Here is a 9,691-nt window from a genome sequence, read left to right as displayed (position 1 = left end):
GTGATCAGATGTCAATTAAAATCATCTTATCCACGTCATACACTTAGATTGCTGTATATTTGCATGGGTGTTATGGGCCTGCTCCTGAAGAAATGTCTGTGATTTTAGCTAAATCATTGGTGATAGTATGTTATAAACCGTCCAGTTAAATCTTGATTCTTTTTTTTGTATGTAATTACTATGGGAGGTTTACTCGTTTATTACAGATAAAACTTGATGCTCTTCCTTATAAGCTAACTTTTATACCTGTATACATATTTGGCCTTTTTTTCTTATGGATTTTGCTTTGATGTTGGTGCTGTTTTACGTTTCCAATTCGTTGCTGACAGGAGTGGAAAAAATTCTGTTTCCATATATATAAAAGATGGGTTTTGTTTCATTCAAAGATCTGTGTATATTTTAACATGTATATCCAAAATTGTAAACAATTTTTATGAACCCGCTTTATCAGCACAGTAAAATATTTCCAAAATTGCGAATTTGCACCGATCTATCAAAACATCAGCGCAATTTTATACCCATTTTCCCCTCAAAACTTGAATAGTTTAAACTTCTAGTTAAATTTTTCTCCATGTCATTAATGATGGACTGAGACATGAGGATGTTTGTGTATTATGTACATCTGTGGCTGTATTTCGCGTTATCTTCTGCTGGCTAAAACACTCCTCTGTAAGATTAACAGAATGTCAAAATCTTTTTTATATTTATCTTGTTTTGTTTAACACATCGTGGCCATAGTTATTTTATCTGTGCGATGATTAAACTGAGTATATCGATATCCGACAGCATGTACATGCACAAGTTAAACATATGTAATATAACTCTAAGAATAAATTGCGATTCTAATGCTTCATACATAGCACATGAGTACCAAACCTCTATTTCTCATGCATTTTCTGTATATTTATACAAATAAAAAAAATCTCAGCTGGATTATATTTAATTATTAATTCATTTCATTGGTGTTTTGTGGAAGCCGGGCAAAGCCCGAGGAAAATCCTCCACTGTTCTTAATTTACTGACAGACTTCCTTACATACGAGGGAAGAAAAAGAGAGCTGGACAAGGAGCTAGAACGTAGAGCGACCACATGGGCGAGGGGCTTCTGAGTCATTGTGCTCCGCTAACGCGCCTATCACTGGAGGCCATGCTCTGAACAGCAATCTCCACACTTCTTCCTGGAACAAAAAAAAAATCCGGCCACATGGAGCTTTCATCAAGCTCTCGACATTCATGAGTAAATATATTCGAATGAGCTCCTGCAGTGTCGGTAGTATTGTAGCAGTCTTGCAAAATATCCAGATGTTGCTCCTATTTTGCATATAACAGATGTGTTGATTAATCGATTGATTTACTTATTTGTGTTTTTCGTCGAACACTTTACCTCCACGGTGGCAGTAAGGTTTATAGAACTCTTCGTTAGATATCCGACAAACTGGTAAACCAGAGAGCGATCAGTGAGGTCAAGGCCTAGTGAAACCTCGCGTTACTTTGCCAAAAATCGTGTTAGAGCAATTGGAAAATGTTTCCTGTATACTTACTTTAAAATGCATCAGACAAATGCATCAGACGGCTTACTTGCCTCCGGTAAATCGTCTCGGTGAAGCAGTACTAGATAAAAGAGCGGTGGAAATCCGTCCTGCAATAAGGAGGCACATTACATGCACTCTAAGGACTCCTTCGTCGTCGTATGAGTGAAAGATTTTTAAGTACGACGTTGAACCCCAAGCACTCACTCACTAACTCACTCGTGTACTACAACAGAAAAGTGGTCTGTCTGTTGACCCAGAGTCGTCATTTTGCATGAAAAATAACCCTATTTGACACACAGTGTTTGATCAAGGTTGACAAGAAAAAATCATTCGCAGCAGCAATGAAAGAAATGAAAATATGTTTCACCAGCAGCTTTAGTAGGTTACTTCACGGGACTCGCCCTCTCGTCCTTGTGATTCTAACTTTCATGTAGAATTCTCGTGACATCAAGAGAAGAAAATCTCATATTAACTTGATTATTTTTTTTTCTTTGGGAGGTTGGGAGAATGGGGGGCGGGGTCTCAGTCTAATTTAATTTACAATCTTACCGGCTTTCGCACATTTCTTTGTTCTTTGGGTTCAATAAAGTGAAAGCTAACAAAAAGGTAAAGGAGGTTATCAGCTGAAAACCATACCTGAACTATCTTTGCCTGATTTTATTTTATATCTTGGGTTATATCGAAGACTTTTAGTGCAGATGACGTCACAAGCATTTTTTTTATTCTTAAGCTGGTTTTTGATGTGTTCTTATGACAATGAGAATATATTAAGGGTCTACACATCAGAATAGATTTGACTGGCATAAATTCGGTGCAGAAACGTTACATATACTGCGATAATATACATGACTTGAACATAAACACAAGCGATGATGTTTTCCAAACAAAAAGTTAAAAATAGATCCTCATTAATTATTTTAGTGGGTCTGCCTGCTATAAAGTGCAGGAGTAGAGACGCTTTGTCAGTAGCTTTTCCCAAACTGAGACTAACAACTAGAGATTTAGGCACGCCACAAATTTTAGGAACGTCAACCTGATTTGTAACGTTACGAAATTCGGAAGCTATGCGACGTCAAACAGTTTCAACGTCAATCAAACAGCCCCCAACCACTTCGGGGCGGGGCTTCACGACAACGTCCGTTGATTGTGACGTCACAGTAACACGACGTCCGACTCATCAGTCCCTAGCGCTGCACCATGGCGGGTAAGTACGTTTAGTACTTATATACGTTTAATGTATCCGTTTTCACTCTTTTGTAGCCTCTTACTCCGCTTTCATAACATGCATAGGAAAGTTAGCCTATGAACGGTTTAGATATTTCCTTTACCTTTCTGTTTTAGCGATGTTTTAGATATCCCAAAACACTAAAAAATGCTGTGGTGAGAGAAGGTCCGTGTGTTCCATCTCCTTTCTGGCTTAATTTTGGCCCCTGTTGGGCAGAAAATTGCCAGAATGGCTCCATTCAAAGGTGTCCGTAAACGATTCCACAAGTGGACATGGAGAACGTTGCTGAGATGCTGTTGCACGGTGGAGAAGTTGGACAGCTGGGAATCCATGAACCCTGAAGACTGGGAGGAGAGGCTCATGTCACCCTGGGCGTCCTCTCAACACGGCCAGGAATACGGCCATCTTGTCAGCCTCGATCTGATGCGAAGATGGGGCAGTCGGGGCGACTTTTTACGGGCGTTGCGGGACGAAGATTTTCTCGGTCCGGGGTCAATGTTAAACCCACACCCAGTTCTTCCCGTCTGCCTGGGTTTCAGGAACTGTGAGTTAACCACAGGAAAGGACTACAGCTGCTACTGTCGGGTAAGGACCATCCTCAGAGGAGCCAAAACCTCAGATACAGACATGGACGCAGCCAAACTCGACTGCGAACCAGTCGTCGACGGAATTTCGGCTCACTGCTGGGTGATATGCATCAATCCCATGTTGTCCAGTCTGTACCAGCTAAGTAGCCTCAGACACAAGAGATCCAATGTCTCTCTCAAAAAGTTCCTCACTAGCGACGCCATCACGAGCGATCCCATCCATATGATGTATGTGCATATCGAGGGCATGATACCACAGTTTGGTCCCTTCCTGTTTGAAGTGTGGAGACGGAATCAGGGTCTACAGATGGGGGCTGCCGGGGAAGCACTACAGCATGGATTAGGAGTCATCATTACACACCCCAAAAGGCAGGCTCTCGAAATTGAGGTAAAAAACCCCTTAATTTCCTCTTACAAACTATCTTAATTTCGAGAATCTATAGTATATGTGATTTATGAAGCCATTGCGTTAAAGTCTCAATCAAAACGCAGTACATTTTTTCAACACAACAACCAGGTGCTCTTGGTACAACACAACAACCAAGTAAGGGGCTAATGTGTTTGAAAATAATTGTCCAATTTATATGTCTACGTAATTCGATAAAATATGGCTGTTTCTTAAAACATCAGAATCATGTGAAGATTGAATTTGGTCTTTTTTTCTTTGGTTTCAGCTGAGACAGCTTTTCCCGAACAAGTCAGTAAAGAAGAAGGGTTTTATCACAAGAGAATGTCGTCGACGGAGACGCCCTTCAGTCCTTGGCCGCTCATCTTCGTGTATTTTTGCCAGCCCAATCAAGGGACCACTAGCTGATGCCCTTAAGAAGACTTCAAAAAACTCATTGGTGGCTGAAACAGGGAGTGCTGTCAACATCAATCAATCAGCAGAGGTTTCCTTTAATTCAACTGATACAGTTTCCGAAAAAAATTCAAAGGGGGTTGACACCACATCGCCCAAAGTGGACTGGATTATGGTAAGAACCAAGGAGCATCTTTAATTCAAAATTTCTTGTTGACTTCCAGTTGTACGTTACGAGTTAAAAATGGCAGGGCTAGGAAAATCATATACCTGCCAAAAAGCCATCATGGCTTTCAAAGTCAAATGGGATTTTCAACAACTCATTCTTGCTCGCTGTTATGGGCTTTCCTTTACGCAGCCTACTTGTCCTAAGTATATTTCTGTACCTTACTTCCTGCAGCTTCCAGTTGTGGTATTTCCCAGCTCGCCCAACCTTCCAGAGAAAAACGATCTGTAACGACGACTGCGAGAGGGTGGCAGTCAAAGCTTACAAGGGGATTGGCCAGATAAGAGAAGTCAGATTGAAGTACGCCGATACACCGTGGTCCAGACACCTTGAATACAAGTGCGATGTTAACATAAATAGCTTTAAAAGAACTTAATCTTCTCACTGTGTTGTATAAATAGAGTAAAATAAACATTATGTTCGATAAAATTTACACAAATTTTGTTTTGTTTTATATTTTGTTGGATTGAATACCTTGTAGGGGTGAAGAGATCAAAGGCGCTCAAATGGTGCATGAACAGGTATCTTATGCTTAGAATAAATGTTGGAAGTTGCAAAAAATGGACGACTGTCCCAGCATCAAGACAGTGCTAAGATCAGTTTGTCTCGTGCTGTAACGGGTAGGACGTGGATATTAATTGCCTTGGGTGATGTAAAAATTTGGAAAAGAACGTGTAATCCCTAATAACGATAAATCTACTACTTAAAATCCACTTTGTCTTTTCTAATCCTCAGAGGGGTGACGCATGTTTGTCGTGAAGTCTACACGTCATCCACCTTCTATATCTGTGGAAGGAGCATTAGTAGAGTTGCCTAGACGGTAGTCATGCACTGCTGGCGATTTGGTGCCAAGTGTAATACCTAATAACAATGATACTGTCACTTCACTTTCTAAATGGCATCTACCAGTCTGCTATACGTGTTATTTAAAACGAATTTTGTACAGTTTGTCATAGTAACGTTCTATGTATGAGAACTTCATAGCCGTTTCCTCTCTGGCTCAGTCGACAAAGCCTTGTTCTCCACGCACTCGATCATACCCTATTTAATGCTGTGGAATTAGTTTTTCTGATATGTGTAAAGCACAATAACACGAAGGGGATGTTCCACTGGTTATGCCCCATAAATGTGTGTGCAAATTTAGTCATGGTGCCAGAGGTACTGTAAATTGCTGCTTTTTACATGAGCAGTTTATATATATAATAAACCTAACCGGCGTAAATTTCACCCGTTACATCTTCTTTCATGAAAGACGTTTAGGTTATAGTACCATAAAGCGACGTCATTTACGAGAAAGGTTATGAAAAAGTGATTTACAATGTTTTGTGAAAGTGGCCCCAGTCGTCGTTAATCTGGCTTTACTCTACGGGACGCTTGTGTGGCCTAATGGTTAGAACGTCCACCTCGAAGTCGGGCCAGCAGCCTAGGGATGGTCGTTGGTTTTCTTCCCATGCTCTGCCCGGTTTGCTGGCCGCCGTCGTATGAGTGAAATATTCTTGAGTACGCCAATGAAATAAATAAGTAAATAAATCGTCAGTAGTCGGGAGACCCGGGATCAAACCCTGGTCGGCTTAAAAGGAAAAGTTTAAAATGGTACTTGTTGCTAACTCCCTTGGTGTTCAACACAAAGAGGTCAGAACAAGGAAACAGGAATGGGTGACACTGGTGTCAGCGACTGGGTAGGGTGTCATGCCTGATGTCTCCGGCATGATACTTTAAGTGACTGCAGCTCTTTGCCAGCATGGACTCGCCCTGCCACAGGAGGACACAATACTGGTGTATGTGCATGTGTAGAAGCACCTAATCCATCCACGTCGTCATGTGACTGGACAATTGTTAAGTGCGACGTAAAACCCCAAGCATACATACATACTCTCCATGCTGTAAGTCTTTGATGACATGCATGTGAGGGCTTTGGTAGCTTGTCTGCACAATCTGCTTCTTTATATCTACATGCACATAAATCTGGGTTTCATAATACCTTATTGTTACATCAATATCACCTTTGTGACAAATTGTACCACACATGAATTGGTTACACCATTGCTCAATCTTTCACCAAGAATGGATTAAAATGCAACGTGTCACGAGAAAGGATGTTGTGACATTCGTGTGGGATTCATTTTCCAGTTGCCTACATGTAAAGGGATAATTTAGGTTTCTCGCAGTGGAATAAAGTTTCCAGTTCCCCCTGGTCCATGGATGAGACGCCTCTCCATGAGCTTTCATGAAGCTTGAAACCATTTTACTGGCTATAGGGTTTATTAACAGCAGGGACACCCGACGAGGGAAAAAATACACTATCGCCGTGTTTGTAACAAAGTTACAAAGCAGCGGTTAGGGTAATTTCCGAAAACGTCAACGTGGTTTCAACTGCGACAAATAACTCAGTCTGACAGTCTGTTGGTCGGTTGGTGAAATTTTTGACAGCCTATACTTCAGCATAGGCCTCATGTTTTTGCAATGGTCGCAGCTACCGAGAAACTGTTTTCCAAGAAATAAACATGACCTCGTTCCTCTTCAAAGGTGTAACTAGCACTTTTGGTGGCCTAATAATCGTCCTCAGATATACTGAACGAAAACATCTAACGACACAGAACAAATAATAGACAAATGTAGAACGGTTGTTTTCAGTACAAACCACTCTATGAAGGGGAAAGAGAGCGTCTTCTTTGATCATGGCAGTGTTTTGACGTCATAACAAATAGCTGTAGCCATACTGTGACGTACTGTCACAGTCCAGTGGCGACAAGGTTGATGAACAGCGAGCTGGGATGATCCCATGATTTGTACAAACTCTGTGACGTCATAATTGAGCGCGAGGCAACGTAGTCATCCCATGGTTCGACGATGTTAACAGTGAGCCAGGTAGGCATTTCATCCTCTATTTCGTAGTCTTAACTTTCTTCCATCGTGTGGTTTTTCCATGTATATACTACCTGTGGATAGTCTTCAGTCCAGCAGAAATTTGAGTCGTAAAAAAGCCCTTACTGTTTGCTTAATGCCACGACATTCGTTTTACATAGGCCTATTTGTGAAACCTCATTTGCATAACACGTGTGTCAATTGCAGATAGGGTTACAACTTGCATTATATTCCTTTACAAATAGAAGGGAACATAAATTCAGCCACATAAACTTGAAAATTAGCAAAAAGTAATAATCATTGTGTAAATATGCCACAAAACGCTTTCGAAGATAGGACCTCAAATGAAGTTGACACTATACCAGTGACGATAACTATGCTCATTTTAATTGACATCTGACTACATGTATATTATCCACAGATACGTTAAAGCCGGAATACTGTTCTCACAGTCCAGTCGTCAAATTGCAATCCTGGGGGGCGGGTTCTCCAAGCCCAAAATGGGCATTTTCAATAACAAGTACAAGGTAAGCCTGGAACGCTACTACACATGCTTCGAGAAGGCCTTGCAGCAGCAGGAGCTTCTTGGAGACCCTTCTCCAGTGGACGGTCATCCAGTTCTGGACATCGGGCTGGGCTTCACCTCGTTCGACTTGGCTGCCCGACCGGTCACCGAGCACGTGTCGTACAAAGAGACTCGGGTGGACAGGATCGTCCGAGAGGTGTTCCAAAGCTCGGACTTGTACCGCAGCCTCCGTGTAGAACCTTTCATGGATAACGAAGCCATCGTGGACGGCTTCCCTGTGTCCTTCTGGTTCGGGTTTGAAAATCCGATGTTGGCCGTGCTGTTCAGCATGAAGAGCTCGAGAAAGCGAAGAAGGTTCACCTTCACGAAAAAGCACAAACGGATGCGTGAACGAGAGGTCCGACGCCGACAGACGGTGGAAGGTCGTATCCTGACCAGCTCCATGTTACTTCTGAGGGACTCCGTCAGCTTCAGCAGCTCCGCGAGCAGTAATGAGGAAGAAAGCTCCGACTTGGAATCGGGACGAGCGTACTGCAGGGGTGAAGGACCAGACGTTTTCCAGTATCTGCAGGAAACGGTAAGAGGACAGCACTAATTCCTGGTTATACAGACTTTTTTGTCTTTCTACTTCTTTTCTGTCCATGATTCAAGATCTGCAATTTTGATCAGACGCATTAATGTTGGGACACTGTCCACATTATTGGTTAATGCCAGTTGTTTCCATCATAGACCAAACACCTGTTCAAAGTCTGACGTGTTTCTATGCTTTATACACAAATCAAGAAGAAAAAAAAAACAACAAAAAAAAAAAAACGAAACACATACACTCAAAAGGATGAATGTTAACATGCATAAAGCATATAATTTCTAATAGATTTTCTATGGCTTCCAAAGCACAGTAAAAGCACATTTTGTAAGATTATTTGATCCCTAGCATCTGATTCAATGCACGTCGCAAACCTTCAACAAGAACATACTACAAACGTTTTTCAGCGCTAGTTCTTCAATTTAAATGTTGGTAATAGCTGTTGGCCCTGCTATAGCCGCTGAGGCATTTTGTTGCACTGACTGTTCACAACCAACTGTTTATACTTCTCTCGTTTGGTCATCTGCCCTTGCAGGAGCCGGGGTCAGACTCGGACACAAACGAGTCGGTCCAGTTAAACGAGTCGTCGTCTGATGAAGTCATCGCACCAGAGACCCAACATGGAGAGCGAACGCATCACATGGACGATGGAACACCAGAGCCCTACCCCTACATACACCGTGCATAATACCTCATTTGTACCATCTCCAAGTTATTAAAATACTACTAAAGCTTCAAACTGAAATAATTTTTTCAGGTAAAGATAAAATTTAAACGCAATCCAGATTCAAAGAGGTCAAATGGAGAGGTTCTGAAACTATTTACAGTTTTTTCGACGTGTAGTCGTGATTTAATAAAAGATCATGTATAATAAACAGATAAGGTATGGTTTGTTTTGTCCCATATCAATCCTTGTACAGATATCCTGTACACAGATACAGATATGTACACAAAATATGCATACTGTGTTGAGGCATACATATAGGATGCGCGAGATGATTTGATATATATGTAATTTATTTATTTAATTTGGGTCTTACCCCCAACAAATATTTAAATAATATAATGTTAAGGTAGATGGAAAGAGGAACACACCGCCATTCATCGTCGTCGTATGACTGAAATATTGTTAAGTAGGACGTTAAACCCCAAGCACTGACTCCCTCAACGCCATTCATCAGGTATGCATAGCCCTACAAACCTCCTCATGTAAAGCACATGATTTGACTCATCTCAAAATATGTCTCAATCATTTCAAGGGAAACAATCATGGGGGAGATTAAAACTGACAGTTAAAATTAAAGATGAATTAGTATTGAAAGGAGAATGAAGAGAAGCTTGGACCC

This window comes from Liolophura sinensis, chromosome 1 (assembly GCF_032854445.1).
Source record: "Liolophura sinensis isolate JHLJ2023 chromosome 1, CUHK_Ljap_v2, whole genome shotgun sequence".
Lineage (NCBI taxonomy): Eukaryota > Metazoa > Mollusca > Polyplacophora > Chitonida > Chitonidae > Liolophura > Liolophura sinensis.
Note: the sequence above shows the minus strand (reverse complement) of the source record.